The sequence below is a fragment of the Periplaneta americana genome, chromosome 16, assembly GCF_040183065.1.
Source record: "Periplaneta americana isolate PAMFEO1 chromosome 16, P.americana_PAMFEO1_priV1, whole genome shotgun sequence".
Lineage (NCBI taxonomy): Eukaryota > Metazoa > Arthropoda > Insecta > Blattodea > Blattidae > Periplaneta > Periplaneta americana.
Window position 1 is genome coordinate 45,760,319 of NC_091132.1, and position 26,463 is coordinate 45,786,781.

At 35.1% G+C, this 26,463-nt stretch overlaps 1 long non-coding RNA gene across 3 annotated transcripts in view; it reads left to right on the forward strand.

The window, feature by feature from the left end:
• The window catches only part of LOC138716214 (uncharacterized), a 143,871-nt gene extending 117,963 nt beyond the window's left edge, over positions 1–25,908 (forward strand). For all 3 annotated transcript variants that reach the window (XR_011336589.1, XR_011336588.1, XR_011336590.1), the window contains 6 exons: positions 1,668–1,807; positions 1,968–2,053; positions 2,271–2,385; positions 2,525–2,621; positions 3,035–3,130; positions 11,415–25,908. This is a non-coding gene — a long non-coding RNA (uncharacterized lncRNA). The remainder of the gene's footprint in view (positions 1–1,667; positions 1,808–1,967; positions 2,054–2,270; positions 2,386–2,524; positions 2,622–3,034; positions 3,131–11,414) is intronic.
• The last annotated feature ends 555 nt before the right edge of the window (positions 25,909–26,463 follow it).

Consider the following 26,463-nt stretch of genomic DNA (forward strand, 5'->3'; position numbering starts at 1 on the left):
ATAGAGGAGGAAATGGAAAGGAAATTAGAGGGATAATATAGGAGGGAAAAGAAGAAAATTGAGGATAATATAGAGGGAAAATGGAGGGGAATAGATAGAAGAAAATAGATCGAAATAGAGAGAAAAGAGAGGAAGAATAGACGAGAAAAGGTAGGAGAAAATAGAGTGGAAAATATATGGGATAATAGAAGTGGAAAGGGAGGGAGGGAGAGTAGAGAAAAATGGAGCAGAAAATGGAGGGCTAATAGATGAGGAAATAAAGTAGAAAATAGATGGGATAATAAAGGAGAATGTAGATGGGCAAATTGAGACAAGAGAGAGGACAAACAGAAGAGAGAATAGATGGGGAAATACAGGGGAAAATAGAGGACAAATAGATCGATATAGAGAGAAAATGTATGAGTGAGAAAATAGAGGGAATAATATATGGAAAAGAGAGAAGGAAAAGGAGGCGAAAGTGAAGTAGATAATAGAGGGAAAGTAGAGGTAGAGGATAAAATATATGTAGGGGGTAAATAGAAGGGTGAAGAGTTAAGAGGGGAGATATAGAGGAGAAAGCAGAGGGATAATAGAGGGGATAATGAAGAGGAAAACAGGGGAGAAAATAGAGAGGATAATAGAGCGGGCAGTAGAGGAGAAAATAGAGGGATAATGGAGTATAAAGTAGAGGGAATTGTATTGGAGGAGAAAATAGGAGGGATATACAGAAGAGACAGCGGAGGAGAATATAGAGGTATAATAGAGTAGAAAATAGAGTGTAATAGAGCTGAAAATTTAGGGAAAATAGAGGAGAAAATGGAGAGGATAATAGAGTTGAAAATTAAGGCGAAAATACATGGAAAGTAGAGGCGATAATATAGTAGAAAATAGAGGGAATAATTAATACCGAGAATGTTTTTTTTAAGTTGAAATTTTATTAATTTTATATTGTGCGCCATGGAATTAAATATGGACTCCGATGGTTCGTTTGTTCGCGAGACGGCGTCTCGAAGAGTCCGAGATGACGAGCCAATGTTGCCAATTGAGCTATTTTGTTAAATATTATTGAAAATTGTTTTTTTTTTTTTTTTCCCAACAACTTGTTTTGTCTTTTATATTGCTGAAATAGGGATTTAGAAACTTTTGACGCTAGAAAATAATGGTTTGTATATTGATAATAAGGAATGAGACGAATTTTGAAGTACTGTTCAGGAATTTTTCGTGATACGTGTGTTGGCCATAAGGAAATGCAAGGCATTGAGTGCAACATGAAAATGGCTGACTTTTTTGAAGTGCGTAAATTTATTGTGCTGTGTTTTTTGAAATACAAAATGGATATAAGTATGCCAGGTAAGAATATTTGGGAAAATTTTGGACTGTGAGAGTTATAAATGAGTTAGAGATACTTGAGAAACCGTTGAATAAAGTTGAGCGAATGTATGTAGGCCTAGATGCGTAGTAGCTGTAGGTAATTCGTATGGAGGTTTCTGGAGGAATGGGTTGTAATGTAATATTGATAAATGTATCGTAATTTCGCGACGATAACGTATAATTTAATTATTTGATGTGTAGGTGACGTATAATTTAATTATATGATGTGTAGGTGTACTGGTCTATGCAGTTCCTGTATCTTGAGGTTTCATAGGTTACCGGTACCGAAGATTTAAACGTCTTTTGTCATGTTTCAGGACATTTTGGGGCAGTTTGAGAGTAGGTGTTTGATTCTGTGAAGTGACACAGAAGATGAGAATGGTAGTGAAGCTGCACTGTGAGAGGAGATGGGAGGCAACTGTGGAACAAATTGCAGTGACGATACATGCATATAGTGGTAAATATGGATTACAAACTGATGTCGATATTTAAACACAGTAAATTAGGAGTAAGAAGGTGTGCATGTTGTATTATCAGTGCATATCTTGCTGTTTCATAGGTTGCGAAAAATGTAAGGCACTTGTAAAGAAATGTGATTGTGAAATGTTGTATTGCAGGGTATTTTGCGGACAGGAGGCAGCTCTGGGATAGGAGATGAGAGACAACTGTGGATGAAATGCAGTCAGGAAACATGAATAAACTGGTAAATATGAATTTGTAACTGGTGTCGATATTGAGACACAGTAAATTAGCAGTAATAATAAAACAGTGACAGCATATAGTTGAAAGTTAAAATTGTGTGGACTTTGGTTTCTGAAGGTAAGCATGTTCTGTTATCAGTGCATATGTTACTTTTTCATAGTTTGCGGAAAATGTAAGCCTCTTGTAAAGAGATGTGATTGTTAGGTGTCCTGTTGCAGGGTATTTTGGGGGCGATTTTGGTCTGAAGGCGGCTTTGGGGCACGAGATGGGAGACAGCTGTGGATCAAATAGCAGTCGGGAAATATGCATAGCTAGTGTCGATATTGAAACACAGTAAGTTAGCATAGACAGTGGATGTAGGTTTCTGAAGATTTGTATGTTGTATTCACAGTGTAGCTTGCATATCTTGCTGTTTCATAGGTTGCGGAAAATGTAAGGCACTTGTAAAGAAATGTGATGTGTCGTGTTGCAGGGTATTTTGGGGGCCGTTGTTGACTGGAGGTGGCTCTGGTACAGGAGATGGGAGACAGCTGTGGTTGAGATAGCAGTTGGAAAATGTGCATAAACTGGTAAATATGAATTACTAATTAGTGTCTATATTGAAATATAGTGAATTAGGAGTAGTAATAATACAAAGACAGAATATGGTTAAGAATAAAATTTTGTGTATTTAGCTTTGTGAAAAATGTTTTATTTAATGATGCTCGCAACTGCAGAGGTTATATCAGAGTTGCTGGATGTGGCGGAATTTTGTCCTGCAGGAGTTGTTTTACATGCCAGTAAATCTACTGACATGAGCCTGTACTTAAATGCCATCGACCTGGCCCGGGATCGAACCCGCAACCTTGGGCATAGGAGGCCAGCAGCTTTGTGAAGATTTGCATGTTGTATTAACAGTGGAGTTTGCATATGTTGCTGTTGATATGTAGTGGAAAATGTAAGCACTTGTAAAGAAATGTGATTGTCATGCGTCTTGTTGCAGGGTATTTTGGGGCAGTTGCGGAGTGGAAAAGGCTCTGGGACAGGAGGTGGGAGATAGCTGTGGATGAAATACCAGTCAGGAAACATGCATAAACTGGTAAATATGAATTACTAAGTAGTATTAAAGTGTAGTAGAACTTTTATTTGGATTATAGACTCTATGTACAGCATGAAAAGGATACGACTACATTAATTTGGAGAATAAAATGTTTAGGTTGCAAGTAACGCAAAAGTCAAATGTCATTTTGGTATTTGAATAGGCGTAATGGGTGTGTAGAGTTTGAATGCCATGTATGGTAAAAATTTTCAGTATTGAGGCAAGATAGGAATGTAAAGGAGCCGAAAAATTATTGCTTTGTCATTTGTTGGAAAGATACTTGATTAGTGTGGAAACGTAGAAAATGAACTTATTAAAAACGCATTTACAGTGTGATGAAAGTTTGAGGGATATTTTGCATCCCTGCACTTTAGGGTTGTTTGGCAGGTGTATGCTGAAAGTATGGTTATGTTGATAAATAAGTATTCCCTTGTGTCGGTTACACATGTCATAGCTGTGGATTGGATTTAAGAAATGTTGATTTAAAATCGTAAAAGAGAAGTTGATAGCTGACTAGTCATGGATATTGTTTTCAATGGTGACAAGATTTTAGAATTTGGCTGCTGACTTGAATATGTTTAGTTAATGTGGATCAGTGTTATGGTACAGTTGAAATGCATGTGCCTGAATACAATTGTAAAGGAGGACTGTTTTGAAGTTTACTTATGCCTATTGGTAGAGTATTTAAGTTTCCTGGTATTGTGGAAATTGTTTCCACCTGAATGCAGTCCTTTTAGGTGAAATAGCAATAAGGAATGGTATGGTCACGCCAGTAGCGGATGGTGGGTTTGAAAGTTGAGGAGGTCAAGACGCAAATGATGGGAATATAAAAACATAAGGCCTGTGTACGTACCTCATTACCAAGCGCAGAATTTATAGGTTTTAAGAAGTTAAAATTAGGTTTTACAATTTATGTTTTAGGATTTTAAATCTTATGTTTCGGAATTTATATGATTTTACGGGAAAAGAATAGAAATAAACAACATACTGTTAATATATTACAACGGCTTGGTAAAGATTGCCTCTCTTTAGGACACTAAGTCCTAACCTACGAATTAGGTCTTTTAGGTCATATTGAATTTAAGAATGTTACTCTTTGCTACATAAAACGAATAAGAAAAGCAATATTTCGAGATTAACGAGATTGCAACAAAATTGATTCGAACCTAAAAATTCGGGGCTTGGTCATTACTATTACATAGTCTAATTTTACAGCAAATTAACTCGATGTTCCTCTTTCTTCGCAAACCGATCAGATAGGTCACAGCATACTGAATAACTGCTACTAGAAGAAGCTAGAGACAAATCTGCATTTGTTTCTAAACTCTCGATATATTTAAAATAAATAATTAAATACATCTTGTAACACAAAAGAATAAAATATCAAGAACACTCGCAAACAAGAGAAAATCTAACAACATAAATGAAAACTTTTATGCAGGGAGAGAAAACGTGACTCAATTTTCTAAAACCAAGAAGAGAGAAAGAGAGAGAGAGAGAGAGCGAGCGAGCGAGCGAGCTTCCCAATACAGCCAAAACCAGTCGCGACTATAAGCAGTAAAGCAGTACAGTTGTCAGCAGTGGGTAGGACGTCTCCAAATTGGCTCCCTTCGCGCGTTCTAGTCAAGTTTAAACACTCTTCTAACCAGCTATCTCATTGGTTGAACTGCTGTTGTCATGGTTAGCGGGGAGTAGTGTCATGTAGCCGATTCCTCTCTCCCACTCTCACATAGACACTGCAGGCTGCTAGATGTCGACTATACAAGTTACAGCGCTATCTGTTATTTTTCAGTATGAATTATTTGTACTATCTACAGTATAGTGAGCGGGCATCACCAACTGAATGTGGTCGACTTTATGTAACTTACATCTTAGTTGTAGTGAATAATAAAATTAATATAAAAGAAAGAAGTTCGTCATTTGCTGTAACTTGTCCGTGATCTTAATTCAGCTGGAATTATTACTGCCATATTGTGTTCTGGTAAAATATTAGGGGAGGCACGGCCTCCCTTGCCTCAGCTGGAAATGTGCTGCTGGGTCACACAGGTAGAAAATTGATTTTAATGTCATTGCACTGCTGTTTAGTGAATTAACTCTTTCGATACCTTATTGCGTTGTGGATAGACATTTTTGTAATGATGTTGAATTCTTGTGCCGCTGGTTAGAGTTGGGCAGACTGCCTCTTATTATAGCCGGTTCTTGGTTGTGCTATCTCGCTCAGTGCGCATGTACCTAACATAGCCATATGACTCATTGATAGAGAAGACGAGATTTTCTTGGTTCTGATATTACTGATAGTAATCACTCTCGATGGTATCGGAAGAGTAAACAGTTGTATAGGAAGCATTGGCTTATACATTTTCTGGTTCTTTAAATATATATACTTAATTGCACTGTAATTTTTTGAATTGATAGCTCAGTACGCACGTACCTAACGTAGCCAAATGACTCATTGATAGAGAATACGAGATTTTCTTGGTTCCGATGTTACTGATACTACTCACTCTCGACAGTATCGGAAGACTAGACAGGATTGTAGTAATGATATGGAAGGAATGCCGCTCGAGCTGTGCAGTTGTATAGGAAGCATTGGCTTATACATTTTCTGTTTCTTTAAATATATATACTTAATTGCACTGTAATTTTTTGAATTGATAGCTCAGTACGCACGTACCTAACGTAGGCAAATGACTGACTGATAGAGAATACGAGATTTTCTTGGTTCCGATGTTACTGATACTACTTACTCTCGACAGTATTGGAAGACTAGACAGGATTGTAGTAATGATATGGAAGGAATGCCACTCGAGCTGTGCAGTTGTATAGGAAGCATTGGCTTATACATTTTGTGGTTCTTTAAATATATATACTTAATTGCACTGTAATTTTTTGAATTGATAGCTCAGAACGCACGTACCTAATGTAGGCAAATGACTGATTGATAGAGAATACGAGATTTTCTTGGTTCCGATGTTACTGATACTACTTACTCTCGACAGTATCGGAAGACTAGACAGGATTGTAGTAATGATATGGAAGGAATGCCACTCGAGCTGTGCAGTTGTATAGGAAGCATTGGCTTATACATTTTCTGGTTCTTTAAATATATATACTTAATTGCACTGTAATTTTTTGAATTGATAGCTCAGTACGCACGTACCTAACGTAGGCAAATGACTGATTGATAGAGAATACGAGATTTTCTTGGTTCCGATGTTACTGATACTACTTACTCTCGACAGTATCGGAAGACTAGACAGGATTGTAGTAATGATATGGAAGGAATGCCACTCGAGCTGTGCAGTTGTATAGGAAGCATTGGCTTATACATTTTGTGGTTCTTTAAATATATATACTTAATTGCACTGTAATTTTTTGAATTGATAGCTGAGTACGCACGTACCTAACGTAGGCAAATGACTGACTGATAGAGAATACGAGATTTTCTTGGTTCCGATGTTACTGATACTACTTACTCTCGACAGTATTGGAAGACTAGACAGGATTGTAGTAATGATATGGAAGGAATGCTGCTCGAGCTGTGCAGTTGTATAGGAAGCATTGGCTTATACATTTTCTGGTTCTTTAAATATATATAGTTAATTGCACTGTAATTTTTTGAATTGATAGCTCAGTATGCACGTACCTAACGTAGGCAAATGACTCATTGATAGAGAATACGAGATTTTCTTGGTTCCGATGTTACTGATACTACTTACTCTCGACAGTATCGGAAGACTAGACAGGATTGTAGTAATGATATGGAAGGAATGTTGCTCGAGCTGTGCAGTTGTATAGGAAGCATTGGCTTATACATTTTCTGGTTCTTTAAATATATATACTTAATTGCACTGTAATTTTTTGAATTGATAGCTCAGTACGCACGTACCTAATGTAGCCAAATGACTCATTGATAGAGAAGACGAGATTTTCTTGGTTCCGATATTATTGATAGTACTCACTCTCGATGGTATCGGAAGACTAGACAGGATTGTAGTAATGATATGGAAGGAATGTTGCTCGAGCTGTGCAGTTGTATAGGAAGCATTGGCTTATACATTTTCTGGTTCTTTAAATATATATACTTAATTGCACTGTAATTTTTTGAATTGATAGCTCAGTACGCACGTACCTAATGTAGCCAAATGACTCATTGATAGAGAAGACGAGATTTTCTTGGTTCCGATATTATTGATAGTACTCACTCTCGATGGTATCGGAAGACTAGACAGGATTGTAGTAATGATATGGAAGGAATGTTGCTCGAGCTGTGCAGTTGTATAGGAAGCATTGGCTTATACATTTTCTGGTTCTTTAAATATATATACTTAATTGCACTGTAATTTTTTGAATTGATAGCTCAGTACGCACGTACCTAATGTAGCCAAATGACTCATTGATAGAGAAGACGAGATTTTCTTGGTTCCGATATTATTGATAGTACTCACTCTCGATGGTATCGGAAGACTAGACAGGATTGTAGTAATGATATGGAAGGAATGCTGCTCGAGCTGTGCAGTTGTATAGGAAGCATTGGCTTATACATTTTCTGGTTCTTTAAATATATATACTTAATTGCACTGTAATTTTTTGAATTGATAGCTCAGTACGCACGTACCTAATGTAGCCAAATGACTCATTGATAGAGAAGACGAGATTTTCTTGGTTCTGATATTATTGATAGTACTCACTCTCGATGGTATCGGAAGAGTAAACAGTTGTATAGGAAGCCTTGGCTTATACATTTTCTGGTTCTTTAAATATATATACTTAATTGCACTGTAATTTTTTGAATTGATAGCTCAGTACGCACGTACCTAATGTAGCCAAATGACTCATTGATAGAGAATACGAGATTTTCTTGGTTCCGATGTTACTGATACTACTTACTCTCGACAGTATCGGAAGACTAGAGAGGATTGTAGTAATGATATGGAAGGAATGCCGCTTGAGCTGTGCAGTTGTATAGGAGGCATTGGCTTATACATTTTCCGGTTCTTTAAATATGTATGCTTAATCACACTGTAATTTTTTGAATTGATAGCTCAGTACGCACGTACCTAACATAGCCAAATGACTCATTGATAGAGAATACGAGATTTTCTTGGTTCCGATGTTACTGATACTACTCACTCTCGACAGTATCGGAAGACTAGACAGGATTGTAGTAATGATATGGAAGGAATGCCGCTTGAGCTGTGCAGTTGTATAGGAGGCATTGGCTTATACATTTTCCGGTTCTTTAAATATGTATGCTTAATCACACTGTAATTTTTTGAATTGATAGCTCAGTACACACGTATGTAACATAGCCAAATGACTCATTGATAGAGAATACGAGATTTTCTTGGTTCCGATGTTACTGATACTACTTACTCTCGACAGTATCGGAAGACTAGACAGGATTGTAGTAATGATATGGAAGCAATGCTGCTCGAGCTGTGCAGTTGTATAGGAAGCATTGGCTTATACATTTTCTGGTTCTTTAAATATATATGCTTAATTGCACTGTAATTTGTTGCACTGATAGCTGAATGTGTAAGGAAAGTGTAGAAAAAATGGAACTGAAAATCTTTTTTTTGGAAAGTGAGAAAAAAATATAAAGTTTGATGGAGATTGATCTGTTCAGAATAGATATTTAGGCCTACAACTTGAAGTTTGATAAGCGACAAACTTTTTTTTTGTTTTTGACGTTAGGTGATAGGCACTGAAAATGTTTACTGATTTTCGAATAACAGCAAGTAAACCAAAGGAGCTGTTGGTGAAAAACTCATGACTCAAGCGTTTGTTCCATAAAATTTGTATGGAACACTTGAATGCATGAAAACCCATTATTGTATGGATGGTATGAAATGGTATTTTAATATAGGTAGTTGAAAATGAGGGTATATAGTCCAAAATGGTTTACACTTTATAGTAATTAGGCTATCTTTTATAGCAACAAAATAAAAAAAATAGTTGATAAGAGAATGATATGAAACATGAAAATATAAAAAAACTGGTTCACAATAAACCAGGAATGGAAACGACTATAAGAAAGTACACTTTCTATTGGTGTGCAATTTATAAATTATTGTTATAGAACAACCCTTATTGTATTGTAGCCATGTTGCAATATAAAATGATGTAGGCTTATATGGTTTACAATAATTATCCTATAGATCATAGGAATGAGAATAACAAATTAAGAATTAATAATGTTTCTAATATGTTGTACCTAATGATACTTAGAAAAGAATTAAAAATAAATAACCGTCATTATAATGCTGATAATCATAATCTTGATCATTGTAATTATTATGATAATGATAACAGTGATAGTGATGATGATGATAATAATAATAATAATAATAATAATCCATCGCTGTAGAGTAAAGGTTAGCATGCCTGATGGTGAAATGATTGGGTCCCGGTTCGAATCTTGGTTGGGACAAGTTAAGGCTGGTCTACAATAAACGGGGAACGGAAACAACCATAATGGAAATATTGGTAAATGAAATGCATTTAAATGTGAGCATTTACAATTAACTTTGATGTTCCTGTTCCCAGGCTCTGGCAAACTTATTGTTAATTGTGAGTGCTCACATTTAAATACATTTATTTTAACATTATTTCTCATTGTTGTCTCCGTTCCTGGTTTATTGTGAACCAGTGTTTATCTGACTGAGGTTTCTTGCCTCAATCCATTGAGAGGAAATTGTGGGTAAGTTTCGATGCTGGACCCTGGACTTATTTTGCTGGCATTATTATCATCATCTCATTGAGATGGAAGATAACTATAGCAGTTGATAAAGTGTCGTAAAGTAACAAATTAAATAATAATAATAATAATAATAATAATAATAATAACAATAATAATAACAATAATAATTTTTTTATTCTCTGTTATTATGATAAAGCAAATATAAATGACATTTGGGAGGAAATGAAATGCAGAATAGATATGGGAAATGCCTGTTATTATTTGGTTGAGAAAGTTTTGTCATCCAGCCTGCTCTGAAAAAAAGGTGAAAGTTTGTTATATTATCGGTTGTTCAGTATGGTTGTGAAATTTGGACTCTCACTTTGAGAGGAGAACAGAGGTTAAGGGTGTAGGAAGATATTTGGGGCTAAGAGGAATGAAGTTGCACAATGTAGAACTGCACGCGTTGTAGATGGGAAGATAATATAAAAATGGATATGATGGTAGAGATTAGATTAATCTTGCTCAGGATAGGAACCGATGGTGGGTTTATGTGAGAGTGGCAATGAACCTCTGGGTTCCTTAAAACGCATTTGTAAGTGATTATGATGAGTTTGTGAAAGGATCTATTCTATTTCGTAATTCTGTCCTTTGTGTTGCAAAAGTGTTCCCATTTTGCATTCAGTATTTTATCAGTTGGGAAACAAAAATATCTTTTATCAGAGGTTTTGGTCCTTTATAATAATAATATAAATGAATATTAATTATTTTGTTTCGTCCTTACACAGTGCAAATAATTACCCATGCTGATGAAGATGCCGTTGCATAAGAACGAAATATCCAGATGTGAACGAGCAATATAATAATATAGTTGTATGATATCCATTACTATAGTGTATACAAAACACTATCGAATGATTAAATATGGAATGTCAATGAAATGCTGATAGCGAGGAAGAATATTATAGCTCCAACCATAACTTGTTATTGTTTTAGACAAGCTTGGGATTAGGTAGTGCTGCATTATTTTGCTTCTCGAGAAGGCAATAAATAGTTGATTAAAATGGTGTGATGACAATCGTAATGTGTGTACCACACTGCTATGCCTTCTTAAATTCGTTTATGAACATTAATATTTCAGAAAGAGTCACGAATTGCAGTGATGAGCGGTGATTAAGCCGGCAGTCAGTGTACGCATTTCATAAAGATAACAGTCGGCTGTGCGATAACAGGCTGAGTCACGGTATGTGCCATTGTCGAGAATACGATTCTTGGAACTGGTGTTATTGGCCAGCTAGTATTGCGTATGAGAACGATTGGAACTAAAGAGGCTGTTTGCCCGGCTGTACTGCTGGTAGTGATGAAATGAAATAATTGAGGAAATGTTGCATTTTGCATCTTTAGTGAAATGTGGGAAATGCAAGTGTCATGAAGTTTTTGTTGGGACATTTGTGTGAAAACAGGGAATGTCGTGGCAAAAGTGGGATGTCTGTTTAGACTAAGTTATAGTACAAGTAATGACGAAATAGAAAAAGGAATTGTAAAGTCAGATGTGGCTTTTGGATAACACTGAGCTGACATTATTGTGAATTTCTCCTACAGGTGTTTTGTCTGCTGGCCAGGGGATGACCACAGGTTTTCCTGAGACTGATGAACAAGATTGTTAAGGAGTGGAGAATTTGAAGAGGACATCAGAAGGAGTGGATGATTTGAAGAGGACATCAGGAGTGGAGGATTTGAAGAGGACATCAGAAGGAGTGGAGGATTTGAAGAGGACATCAGAAGGAGTGAAGGATTTGAAGAGGACATCAGGAGTGGAGGATTTGAAGAGGACATCAGAAGGAGTGAAGGATTTAAAGAGGACATCAGAAGGAGTGAAGGATTTGGAGAGGTATGTCATCAGCTTGAATTATAATGCACAATACATTAGAACAGATTATATACAGGGTGAACCGTAAGTAATGTAAATAATTGTGATGAATGATTACTTGAGTAAAGAGCAAGAAAAAAGTCAGATAGCATTTCGCTATATTTTGAATAGTCTTCAAGAGAAACGTGCATTTTAATATAGATGAATTATGAGAAGTTGCTATGCGGTGCACTAGAATCATTAGGTTGCGTTGCTTTGAAGAAATCCCTCCACCCGAGTTGTTGAAGGTCACTGACATCGTGGCATATACATTGCATTTAAACTCGTAAGAACAAGTACAGATGATATATTGTACAATTTTTGTGTTTAAAGTGTGTTAGATAGTGGAGAATGAACACTGCTTTTTTCAAATTGAAACAAAATCTTAAACTCTACGACCTTATTTTAATGAAATGTTTGGAGAAGAACTAAATGGATAAGATGTTGTAGAGATGGCAAACAATAATGTTGCGTATTTGACATTATGAAAACAAAATTTGAAAGCTTTTAGGAAAAAATTAAAATGAAATGTGCTTATTTGACGTTGAAGTAAGAAACAAAATTGAAATAATAATGATAATATTATGAAAGAAGCGTATAATAAATGAGTTTCATTTGCTTGTTTTTGTTCGACAGTGTTGTAGAAGAATATTAATAAAGAAATAACATCATGTTTGCAAGATACAGTAGAATTCCTTGTATTTGGCAACTGAGGGACAAAGGCAGTGTGGGATAACTGATTTTGCGAGATAATGTGGAAATAGGTTAATGGGTTACATATGTAAAGACATAAATTTGAAATTGTTGTAGTAATTTTGATATAGATATTTAAAAAGAAGGTTTTGAAATATGTGCAATGTTTATTTTTAATACTGAATACGGTAAAGTACATTGATATGTTTTCTTCACCTCATGACAATTTAAAATAGCGGCCTTGTGATGTAAAGGGCTGTGTAGCCAATGTTTCAGTTACGAAGATGAAGCAGTGCTTGATGATTTGAACTTGTTTAACATATGTGTAATGTTTGCTTCGTATTTAGACTTGTCCAACACCCTTTTGAAATGGATGAAGTGGTAAATTTAAAGATATCTCTGTGCATTGCGCATTGTTTGCAAGGACCAAGTGACAGTTTTCAGATAGCTTCATGATCTACTTGAGGTATATAATGGGATTTTCTGTCTATATTTTGATGCGTGAACAATGTAAAGAGTAAATAATATGGGGCATGTGTGATCCACGAAAAGGACTCACATATTCGTCCGAGTCTTCCCTTTTGCATGAATGACTTTGTGTTTTGGCCTGGGCAAAAGTGCCATTGTTTTGGTATTGCTGGTTATTTGGGTGCTGGATACAAGGGATTTTACTGTATATAGTTTATCATCGTGTATGAGAAAAAAAGGAAAGGTTGCTATGACAAATGTGATATATTAAATATTACAGCATTGGCAAATCTTTTTATAATGTTAACTTTATGATATTTTATTATTATATTAAGCACGATTTTCACAAACGATAAAGACGGATGTAGACAGAATTTTATTTTCAAACTGTGTGATTTAATTTTAATTACATGTTTGGTGAAGACAGTGTATAAGAAAAGTTAATTTTACATTATAGAAATTTTAATTAGGTAGTGATATTTAAAAAAAAAAAAAAAAATCCTTTTATTGTACTAAGAGTGTTATCTTGAGCGAGTTACAAATAGTCACCTCCGACTTTAATTTTGGAAGTACTGTAGTATTTGGTAAATTGATATGGAAGAAATGAAATTTTCCGAGTCATATTTCAAAGTAATTGTGTTACGTTTCTCGAAAAGGAAAGAGGATGGGGCAAAATTGTATTAGTTTTTTTTGTTTTATACAAGTGGAAAAATATTATCTTGACATTAATGATATTACTTACGGTTTACTCTGTAGATGTAAGAGCACATATAGTCGACAGGACACGTATAGTTGACACCAATTTTTGAAATGAATTTGTGTTTTCTGTAAGGTTGACAGCTATGTGAACTTAATATTACATTTTATAACTAGTTTAAACATGCTTCCCACAGAGCGCATGAATATCCAAATTTTTTTCATCTGTAGCTGTCAACCTTAAATACCCAATGTGTCAAGCTTTAGGAGGCAGTATTGAAGAAGACGAACCATTTTTTAGACAAAAGGATTCAACAATCTTCCCAGCAATGGAAAGGTGAAGCACGTCTGTTGGAGAAACATGTAATAATAATGGAGCCTGCTTCTGGAAGAAAGTAAAAATCCTACAGCTACAATAAAACACAGCAATATATATGAACGTGAAACAGAATCACATATGAACTTAACACCACAGCTAGTTGAACTATTTAGTGCCTTGACCATTCAAAAAGACTTTATTTTGACTTTGCCCCAAAATAGAAAGAATTCCTGCTGTAATTACTTTAGAATATCTTAATAAAAGGAAGATAATAAGAAGAAAGTAGAGAAAGAGAAGAAAATGAAATAGTAAGGGAAGAAAGAAAGAGAAATGTCAGAATGAGCATGTTAGGTGTAGATGCTTATGATGCATGGTAGGGAAAAAGATAGTGGGTGGGGAATATAGGAGAAAATGCTTGTGATGCATGTTAAGAAAAACGTGCTGATGAGGCATATTATTAAAATAAATGACACGCATCTGAGATTGATAAAACATTATGTGGAAATGGTGTTGGTGAAGAATGTTAGGAATACACGCTGAGGATGCATGGTAGAGAAAGAGATTCCAGTGTATTTGCAAACGAGGGCCAATGACAGCACGGACATGTGTCTGTCCTTTGGGAACTGCGTGGACAAATGATGTAAACTTAGCAGTACTTTGTGACTAGACTTGACGTATGTCATGGTTAAGCGCCAATGATGTCTGTCTGTCTGTCTGTCTGTCCCCTGGTAGATGTGCTATTGGTGGAGTGTGAGGTTGATAAAACATTGTGGTGAAACATGTTAGGGGAAGGAGAAATACATCGAGATTTACTTACCTCTGTATTGGTGAAGTAAAAATAATGGGTTTGAAAAGTGTTAATGGAAATAAAACAATTTGAAGTATATGAAAATGACATTTGTTGCATATATTTGAATCAAATAATTGGGTACGTGGAGACTCCAGAGCGGAGTATAAGGGGGGGGGGGAGGACAGATAAGATATGTTTAGTAGAAAAAGTGACTGAATGTCAAGAAGAAATAATTGGATGTTTGTATTTGTATAAAATTAAAGTTGTTGTAAAGTAATAATAGTAAAACAATAAAAGCTTAATAAGTTATAAAAGGTGTTTTATTGCATTCACATCATTTTTTTGAGGGTATAAAAATATGTGTCAACTATAGGTGCGTGTCAGATTATTGTAAAATGCATTTTTTAATATAAATATATTAACAAATATGTAGATTAAAGTAGGTATTTGGAGGTGTCAGTTTTTGAAATTATTTTGTTGCAGTAAAGAACAGTTGGAGGATTGGGGGGGGGGGGGGGAACAGTACATGTTTCCTTAACATGTCGACTAGTTGTGCTCTTACCTTGTAGGTTTAATAGGAAAGACAAAGTAGATACATATTGAGATAAGTGTATTTTCTATTTACTATATGCCAGCTGATTGCGGTGAGATTTAACCCCATGAGTATCCATCATGGTGTGTCTTGACCTTTGTATATTTAGGTGACACCATAACTCTGTATTTACGTTTTATTGCTATTGTACTATTTGTTTGTAATACTCTTTGTAGATTCCTTTCATTACTCTCCATTTATGCAATGATGTTAATATTTGCTCTTTCTAAACACTGTCTATAGTAGTGTGTACCTCTTTGTATTGTTTAATTATTGATTGTTTCCATGGCCCTGTTTACTCCATAAGCATGCATCATTTACAACTTGATGTAGAATTTGTAGTTATCACTCTTTGTAGGTGCCTTTTATTTTGCCTGTGACTCTTGACTGCATGCTGCTAATATTAGTCCTGATTGCTGTTTATTTCTGCCGTATTTTTTATTTTTTGTGTTTGTTGCTATATATTTATAGTAGCATTTAATTTTCTATTGCTGTTATGCCTTGTGGTTATTGCAAGTTATCTTGAACCTTACATCCCCTAAGTCTGTCTTTCGAACTGCTTGGTACGGCATGTACTCATCAATGTAACGGCATGGCAAGGATGCCCCCTCCCTCGGGTAACATGACTCTTCAGAAAACGTTGGTTTCTTACTACATGGCTCTCTACTGTAAAAGAACTTGGTTCGATATAGACATCATCATCTCATGACACTCGTGTTTTGGGAGAACACGGTTTCGTAGCAGGTTTTAATTAACCTGTAGCGAGTAAGTATTTAAATATGATTGTTTGTACAATCCTCCTCTCTCATCCTGGCTGGGGAGCTGCAATGACAGAATTATTACAGCTATTTTTATACATTATATAGGTCTACATGAGTTACACCTACAGCTGACATGTACATATTCTTATAACAATATTTTACAGGCTTATTATTTGAATTTACATTAATTTACAATTATACATAATCCATATCCCTATCATTGCTGTCATCATTGTTTGGTCCAAAATGAATTATTATTTCGTCAATGGCATCATCCATTCGGAATTATGTTCTTAATCCTAGGTACTACTTTCTGAACAAGATAGAATTCTTCGATTGTATCCCGAATGACATGTTGATGAAGTCGTCCACTTGAACTTTACACAAGTCCTAATTCTGGAATGAAATAATATGTTTTGCAGACTATAACAAAATAATAATAACTTATAACAATAATTCATTATATCGCTCACAGTATGCACACTATTGTACATCACTTTTATAGCAATAATTTGTAAATGGTACATACGTATTCTTTCCCGGAGTAGTGTGAGGTTCATTCTGTTGTAATTCAATATTATTCTTAATTGTCTTCATGGAACTAATACTTTTGCCAGAGTATTTAGCCACTCTCTCATATTCCTTATCGAGAGGTTCCAGCAAACATTTATTTTGTTTAATTTTTCCTCATCACAACACTTAATTATATTTGCGATAATTTCTCTTTCTCCGCTGTGGATAACAGCGTTACTTTTTATCCGCGGTGGTGTGATTTCACCATAATTCCTACTCTGTGTTTCTTGACAAGAGATTATGATGTGGAGCATATGCAACCAACTCAGTTGGCTCCACCCATGTTACGCGCTTGCTTACCTCTGCCCTTCTGTCCCCGCTCAGAAAGTTCAAGATAACTTGCAATAAAAGTACATTGGTTCGCCTTGTTGTTTTGTATCATATACATCTTTTTGGTCAATTAACTCTTGACTCTCTCCTGGTAGTGATCTTCCTTGTATCTGTGTTACTTATTTGATGTTTTGTGCCTCTCTCTCTCTCTCTCTCTCTCTCTCGTGTGTTGACTATCCTCAGTTTGTCCCGTTCTGGCTGTTGGTATGATTATGTCTTAACGGACTGAAGTGCTGCTGTTCTGAAATATTTTTTTGGTGAAAATTGTGTGTAGAACTGATTCTGAAAGTAGAGTCAAGCTTGGTGACTTAATCTGTAGACTGGTTGGAGCATAATGGTATGTCAAAGGTTTTCCTTCTTTGTAAAAAATATTGGAAATTGAAATTGCTGCTATTTTTAATATAGCAACTTTGCGAATATTGTTAATTGTTGATGTTTGTAATATTTTTTTGTGCTCTGTAGTGATAATGAGTAGGAAACTTGTATCAGAGCTGGTTTCCAAGAGATTTTTTTCATGAACGTATATCAGCTGGCATAGTATAGTGGAAAATGAAATGGTTTGTGAAACACATGAAATGAATTGTATTATGTACAGGAGAAATGTGAGGAGTTTGATGCAATTGAGTGCTTCTGCAGAGGTAGTGACTTTTGTTTAATGTGTAATCTTGGTGTGTCTTTGTGATTGTAAATGATTATTAGCAGTGTGATTTATTGGCATTAATGAACGATATGTGGGAAATGTTTTAGTGAAAGATGGGAAATTGAGTGAAAAATATACTGGAATTTTTGCTTAATTGATAATTACGATATTTTGAACGAAGCACAGGATTTGTAGAGAATTGAAGTGAAATGCACATTTGTACATATTTCATTGTTGAGCATAACATAGTACAGTGTGATGTTTAAGTCGCTCCACAGTAGTGAAATAAGTGAGAACCCACTAGATGTGAGGAATGTAGTGGTAACCCTGGTTATATGTAGGTGTGTTAGCATTGAGTGGCAGAGTGGTGGGAATGAATTAATGCACATAGAGGAAACTGTAAAGGAAGAGAGAGAGAAAAGGAAATATGGTATCAATAAATAATGGGAAGCAAGCAAATAATAATAATAATAATAATAATAATAATAAATGAACTTACCCATTTAAATAAGATGCCGAAAGTGTTGTATGTTCTGCTGAAGGCATACATGGACACATTTTATTTTATTATGAAACACATTAATTAAAACTTCTTTCGTGACTAAATTTGTATAATTTGTTAGTGTCAATTTTAGGGTTGTCTTGATATACTGTCGACTTTGCAACACACAAAAAGAAATAATTGGGTGGAGTTAAATGAGGGGATTTTGGAGACCATAGTTGTTGAAAAATTATTGTCTCTGCAAAAATGTCTTAAGAAATTTATTGATGTATGAGATGTGTGAGCCGTAGCATTAACCTGTTGAAAAAACCATTTAGCAGCTCTTGGTTCTTTAACTGTCGAATAAAATGGAACAATATTGGAACAGAAAACTTGAGAATTGATGGTTGGGCGAATAATTATTGATGGGGATATGGCACACCGCACATCTATTTTCTCTGGATGCAGTTTGGTTTTTTTGGAGTATGTGGATTTTCAGGTGATGAAATTGTAGTATTTTGGGAATTAATGTAACCTGACAGGTGAAACCAGGCTTCATCTGTAAAAAATGTCGTATCCAACACTTGAACATCATGTTGTCGAATCATTGTGTGGAACTGTTTGCAATAATGAATACGTTTGTCGTGGTCGACAGGTTTTAATTCTTGCACCATCGTGACTTTATATAAGGATACAAATGAATTTGTTGTTTCCTCAATGATTTTGTTGGAGTGAAAAGCTTCTTATCAGAGATAGGCCTATATAAAAGCTTATTATTTGTTAACACAGGGGGCCTGCCACTCCTCAGAGCACCTTGTACAGAACTGGTCACACAAAACTTATTTATGAAATTGTAGATAGGATCCCGATACGGTAATTTAGAGTTTGGAAACTGGTTAAAAAATTGTTGTTGAACTTTTGCTGTGTATTGCCTGCTTTCTTATACTCTGGAAGACAGTGTACACACACACGGTTATCTGCAACCCTTGTCACAATGGGGATGTTGAGACTGTATAAACTTCCTTGATGTTATGCAAATCACTGTGTACGTTAACAGAAAACCACAATTCCAAGTCACACAGAGTTTGTGTGCACTCGGTGTGGATCTCTGGTGTTTCGTCAGCCCACGTGAGTTGTGTGGATTTAAAGGGGAAAGTTGAGATGGTGTTGGGTGGAGTTCCCGGGTAGCTCAGTTGGCAGAGCGCCGGTACGTTGAACCAGAGGTCCCAGGATTGATACCCGGCCCAGGAACAATTTTTCCCTTGAAATTATTGAAAATTATTCCTTGATGTTGGCTGAGTCTTTTTGGGTACTTGGGTACTTGACCGCTATTCTACCTGCAGTACTGTGGAGGGACTAAATGATGACACAATATGTGTGGTGTGTGACAATGATGTATGCATAATTTTGGGGAGTAATGCAATTTGTCTTTTCTGCTGATGTAGAAGGCAATGTAGTTCCTCATTTATGTTAAATCAGATTGAATTATGAGTTTATTTACTTAATGATGGGAAGAATGATTATTTGTGTTGTAGGAAATATTGACTGAAATGAAAGTATTTTCATGAGTTCAGTGATCATAAAATGATTATAAAGAAATGACACTGCTAATGATTATTTTACATATTGTTGTATTACACTGTATTTGAGTTGATACTTTACTGTATATACTCACATTATGGACGCATTACATTTCGAGTTGCTGCATGTGGTATTATTGGATGCACTAGTCGTGTGGAAATTGTGAAAGGAAAAATTTGATCAATTAGGGTACGCGAGTTTGGAAAGTTTTATTATTAATTAATTAATTTATTTATTTATTTTATTTTTTTTTTTTTTTACTGTTGGGAGGAATAATTACAGAAATTGACAAAGATTGAATAACAGTATATTGTAATACTTGTATATAAATATTCTTGAAAATTGAAAATGGCTTACCAATTTCACATTGACCAATAATGACAAGTGTGGTTGAATTGTTAAGTGTAATTATACTTGTAATGAAAACGAAGCATAAAAAACAGTTAGTGTAAGTGTAAATATAAAAATTGAATGACAGATTGGAAAGTGAAATGAGTTACAGTTGGAGAATATTACTGGAATGTGTGATGTGGAAATGAGCTGTGATTATTGAGTGGGATATCTTTTTTGAAAAGTGCGTCTATAATGTGAGTAAATGTGATAATTTGTTATTGTGTTAAGCTAGATACACACACAACAATGAATTGTAACAGTTAGGTACATACAATTATATGTAATGTGCGCTTACTGTCTGTATGGCATATGTATATTTTTGTTGGTCATTTCTCATGATTGACATTGATGAAGATAGGAGTTTTAGGTATAGTTGGTTGTACATCTTGTTGGGTTGTCGTGTTCATTCTAGAAATGTAGTAAATGAAAGTGCCACAACATGGGTTGTTAGGTATTGTTCTCTGGTGCTGCCGCTGATTTTTGTAATTAATTCGTTAATGTCAGTAGGTTTCTGTCGTGATTGGAGTGCAAATCTTGTGTTTGGTGCGCCCCCCCCCCCCTTTTTTTGGGGGGGGGGGATGAATTTGTTTTCTTCAATAGTTTTCTGTTGGTTTTTGTCGAGTTTCCTTTTTCAATGAATGTGTTATCTGTTGTGATTGGGGTGTATATATTGTGTCGTTCTTTCCCAACTTTTTGAGATTAATTTGTTTCATTCAGTTTTCTGTTGGTCTTTGTAGAGTCAAGGTGTATATCTAGTGTATTTGGGTCTGTACTTTGTTAGATGAATTAGTTGTAGTTAGTTTAGTTGGTGGGTTTATATTTTTTAATTGACATCGTTTGAGTTGTGATGAGGATTTATATCTAGTGTATTTGTTGTGTCTGTACTTTGTTAGATGAATTGGTCTTAGTCAGTTTTGTCGGTGGGTTTATATTTCTGAATTGACATTGTTAGAGTTGTGATGAGGATTTATATCTAGTGTATTTGTGTCTGTAGTTTGTTAGATGAATTGGTCTCAGTCAGTTTTGTCGGTGGGTTTATATTTTTTAATTGACATGGTTTCAGTTGTGAGGATTTATAGCTAGTGTATTTGTTAGATGAACTGGTTTTAGTCAGTTTTGTCGGTGGGTTTATATTTTTGAATTGACATCGTTTGAGTTGTGGTGAGGATTTATATCTAGTGTATTTGTGTGTGTACTTTGTTAGGTGAATTGGTTTTAGTCAGTTTTGTTGGTGGGTATCGGTGGGTTAATATTTTTGAATTGACATTGTTTGAGTTGTGGTGAGGATTTATATCTAGTTTATTTGTGTCTGTACTTTGTTAGGTGAATTGGTTTTAGTCAGTTTTGTTGGTGGGTTTATATTTTTCAATGGACATTGTTTAAGTTGTGATCTGGGTGTGTATATATAGTGTATTTGTGTGAATTGGTTTTAGTCAGTTTTGTTGGTGGGTTTATATTTTTCAATGAACATGGTTTGAGTTGTGATCAGGGTCTATATCTAGAGTGAGGACTCAGCATTGTATTACCCCTATATTGCCACTTGTTTTCCTGTCCTTTACATCACCTGTGGAGAAGAGATTGTGTTCCATGTGAAAATTGTTTGTTTTGGAGAAGGATTGTGTTAAAATGGTGCAGAAAGTGAGTGTGCAACTCTGCCCTCTTTGATTTGTTGCATGGACTCAAAGACTTTCAGTAACTGGTTGCTCAATGGTGTAATTAGATGTATCAGCCATCGTTTAGTTCATTGATCTGAAACAGAAAGAAAGTAACTTCAATTTACATATGGGGTAATGGGACTTTGTGGCCTCACTGTAATGTATTTGTGTTAGATTAATTCGTCTGAGTCAGTTTTCTGTTTGTTTTTGTCGATGTGTTAATAATTTTTTAATCTATGTTGTGTCAGTTGTAATCAGACTATTTGAGTGCCTGCATGGTAAGATTAATGAGTTTTCCTCAGTTGTCTGTTGGCTTTCTTTGGATGGGTTGATATTTTAGAATGAAATGTTTTTTCAGATGTGGTCAGGGTGAATAGTTTAGTGTATTTCTGCTCCTACATAAGTTTGTTGTACTCAGTCTTTTGTTTATACCTTTGAATCGATGTGTTTCTGTTGTGGTCAGGGTGTATTTCTGTCCCTACTTTGTTGGATTAATTTGTTTTACTGAATTTTCTGTTTGGTTTTGCATTTCTGAATCAGCATCTTTTGTGTTGTGATCGGGATGTATATCTTGTGTATTTATATATATATATATATATATATATATATATATATATATATATTGTGATTTTTATTTCAACTCAACAATAGGATTTTATTCTTCCAACAATAATTCCTTTCTACAATTCACCTTAAACGCTCTCGTCAACAATTGGATTTTCACTCAACACAGTATTCGTTATAGCACTCCACTGACGACAATGACAATTTACTTGGACTATTACGAACAACAATGAACTGTTAATCTTAACTAATATTTACAAAGTACTATTTACAAATCAGAACTGTTAGTTCTCAGTTCTTCTAGGTCAGTCACTCGAGTATCTCACAGTATCTCGAACCACAGATCTTCAGAGACAGTTCACTGTACTCGAACTCAGGTCCCTCCAACTGCGGTCCACTGCACTCGAACTCTGGTACACAAGGCTTGCTTGCTCTGGCTTACTCACTGACTGAATAACTGAAAAACTCTGCTCTAGTTCGCTGGCGCTTCTTCTTTTATAGCCACAACGAAGTAGCCTCGAAAGTTCCACGCGTCTCTAGAGATGGCACTCGAGAAAAATCCAGAGCCCTCTCCTCTCTACCAGCACCAGATGCGTGCGCACTCTCGTCGCATTGACGTAATACACCCCCTCTCTTCTTCTCCGCCGCGCGCCGTCCCGTGCTCCGCGCGATCTTCTCTCTTGTGGGACGCTGGTCGTGAGTTCGAATCTCACGTCGCTGTCACAATATATATATATATATATATATATTTTTTAAGATTACTTTGTTTTATTTCGATTTCTGTTGGCTTTTGTGGAGAGGTGATATTTTTGTATTTGTGTTCCTACATTTTGAGATAAAATCGTTTTACCCAGTTTTCTGTTTGCCATGGGTTAATAAGTTTTCTTCTTTCTTTTTTTTTTTTATATGTGTTAATATTTTTGAATCGACTTCATGTCTGTTGTGATCAGGGTCTATTTCTAGAGTACATGTGACCCTATTTTATTAGATTAATTAGTTTTGTATTGACTTTTTTCGATGGGTTTATATTTTTGAATTAATGTCTTTGGTGTTGCCAGGGTGTTAGATGAATTCGTTTTAATCAGTTTCGTCTTTGCTTTTGTCATTGAGTTAATATTTTCCAATCATTGTCGTTTGTGTTGTGGTTAGTCCTTTTTGGGATTAATTTGGTTTATTGAAATTTCCGTTGGCTTTCCTTAATGAGTTTATATTTTTAGTTGAGCATCTTTTGTGTTGATGAGAGGATGTATATCTTGTGTATTTTTGGCCCTAGTTTTTGAGATTAATTTGTTTTATTGAGTTTTCTTTTTGCTTTTGTCCAGGGGTTTGTATTTCTGAATGAGCATCTTTTGTGTTGTGATTGGGTTATATATCTGTTTGTAGTTTTTAACATTATTTCGTTTTACTTTTTTTTTTTTTCTTCTTTCGAGTGGTTCGTATTTCTGTCCTTACTTTATTAGATAAATTGGTTTCAGTTGGTCTTCTCTTAGTTTTTCTCGATGGGTTTATGTTTTTCAATCGATGTCGTTGATTTGTGTTCTGCCCCTACTTTGTGTGATTTTGGTTTTACTCAGTTTACAGTTCGTTTTTGTTGTTATGTATATATTTTTTGCAACGAATGTCGTTTTAGTTATGATTGGGGTGTATGTCTCTTTTTGTAGATGAGGTTGTATTTTTCGATCAATGTTTGCTGTTGTCAGGGTGTATTAATGTCCCTACTTTGTTAGATTAATTGGTTTTTCTCAGTTTTCTGTGGGTTAATATTTTTTAATTAACGTCTTTTCTGTTGTGATTGGGATGGATATTTTGAATATTTGTGACTACTTTGTGAGATTAATTCGTTTTACTCAGTTTTCTCTTTGGTTTTGTTGTTGTTGGGTGTTTTTGTAGTGCGTTTATGGTGCTACGTTTTGAGATGAGTTGGTTTTGCTTGTATTTCTGAATCAACGTCTTTTCTTTTGTGATCGGGGTCTATATCTTGTGTATTTCTTGCTCTACTTTGTGACAATTTGTTTTACTGACTTTACTGTTTGTTTTCGTTGATGGGTTGATATTTTTTAGTCAAAGTCTCGTCTGTTGTGTGTATATTGTGTATTTATGCCCCTACTTTGTGAGATTAATTTGTTTTAGTCTGTTTTTTGTTGGCTTTTGTCGATGAGGTTATATTTTTCAGTCATTGTCTTTCCTGTTGTGGTCAGAGTGTATTTTGGGCACTTGTTTTTAAGATTAATTTGTTGTACTCAGTTTTGTTTTTGATTTTCCCCACGGGTTTATATTTCTGAATCAACGTGTTTTATGTTGTGGGTATCTTGAGTATTTCTGTCACTACTTTGTTAGATATAACCGTTTTAGTCAGTTTTCTCTTTGCTATTCTCGATGGGTTTGTTTTCCAATTGGCGTTGTTTGTATTTGATGAGGATGTACTTCTGCCTCTACTTTGTGAGATGAATTGGTTTTATTCAGCTTTTGTCGATGAGTTTGTATATCTTGCGTATTTGTGGCCATACTTTTTGAGATTAATTTGTTTTATTCAGTTTATCGTTCATTTTTGTTGATATGTATGTGTGAACGTCGTTTCTGTTATGATTGGGGTGTATGTCTCGTGTTCTGCTTTCAGAGAATAATTTGAGGTTATATTTTGAAATGAACGTCGTTGCTGTGTATTTGTGGCCCTACTTTTAGGGATTAATTGGTTTTATTGAGGTTTTTGTTGATATGGCACTACTGTTGGTTGTACTCAAGTTTTCTTTTCGTAAGCAACGTGTTTTGTTTTGTGATGGAGGTGTATTTCTGCCCCTACTTTGTTAGATTAATTGCTTTTCTTGAGTTTTGTCGATCGGTTTATATTTTTCAAGGATTGTATCATATTTCGACTTGGTTTGTTGGAGACAGGGTTCATTTGCTTACATTCGTTGTTTAGAGGAAAGCGTGAAAGTATATAATGATCAATTGTTGTGTGTGTAACTATGTTTTGTGAAATGACAGCTGCAATAGCAGTATTGTTACGAGAGTTGTATGTATTTTGTGATACCATATTCACTGACGTAACAGACGCTGTCGGCAGTACCGATTAATGTCAATTGTCGTGTTGTTTGCATTCATAATGAACCGGTAATAAGTGTATTACAATGGAAATTTGAGGTTCAAAATAGTTAAATTTCCAGAAATAGACGGAAATCGGTTGGCAGGTCTTGAACTTTAGTCATTTTTGCGACGTCGAAACTAGTTGTGATTATGTTAGATAATTAGCATTGTAGATTGCGTAAATTGCGTCAATTACACGAGTGAATATGGTAATGTGTATTACCTGGCAGAGTAGAGCGCATGTTTGCGCAAGTTAACTTTGTTTTGCCGGGTAATATACACGAAAGCGACACGCAAAATACAGATATATATTGCTGTCTTTTCTTTTCAGTTTTATTTTATTGTATTTTGTTGTATAAATTGTTTGGTTGGATAATAAAAATGTTGTGCAATTGTGTTTTCTATGTTATTTTCCTTGGTATATATTGTTTTGTGGTATTTTCGACGTGTATATCTTTATTTTGCGTGTTTTGTCATGTATAATATGTGTATATTTTTTTTCTAAGTTGTATGATGTATTATTTGCTGTATATTTCTTGTAAATAAATTTTTTTTTTTTCCTATGTATTTTTTCTATGTTTTTTTTTTGTATATATTTTTTTCTGTTTATTTTTGTATATATTTATATATGTTTTCTTGTGTATATCTTTGTGTATTAAGTTCTTTGTTTTTTCTTGAATAAATGGTTTATGTTGCACCCTCTATGTCTTGTTTTTGTACTAAAAACTTTTGAATTTGCCCACCTACTGTTACCTGGTTTCGTTTAAAACTTTTTCCCGCCAAAATACTTAATATATAAGCGAGTTGTCCCAGCTTTTATACCTCCGTTTATACTTTATATAAGTCCTAGCGCTTGAACTGTACTGATGACGTCAGATATCTAGGCCCCGCTTATATAGGCAGAGGTGGCTCGCTCAAGCGGAGAGAACAGGAACTCGAAAGAGTTCCTGTTCTCTCCGCTTGAGGTCGCCACTTCTGCCCATACAAACGAGACCTAGATATCTGACGTCATCAGCACAGTACAAGCGCCAGAAACTTTTGAAAACAAAATTTCCCTCGCCAAATTATTAGACGCACTTTATCTTGCAACACAACACACATATTATTGAAATAACACAAGTT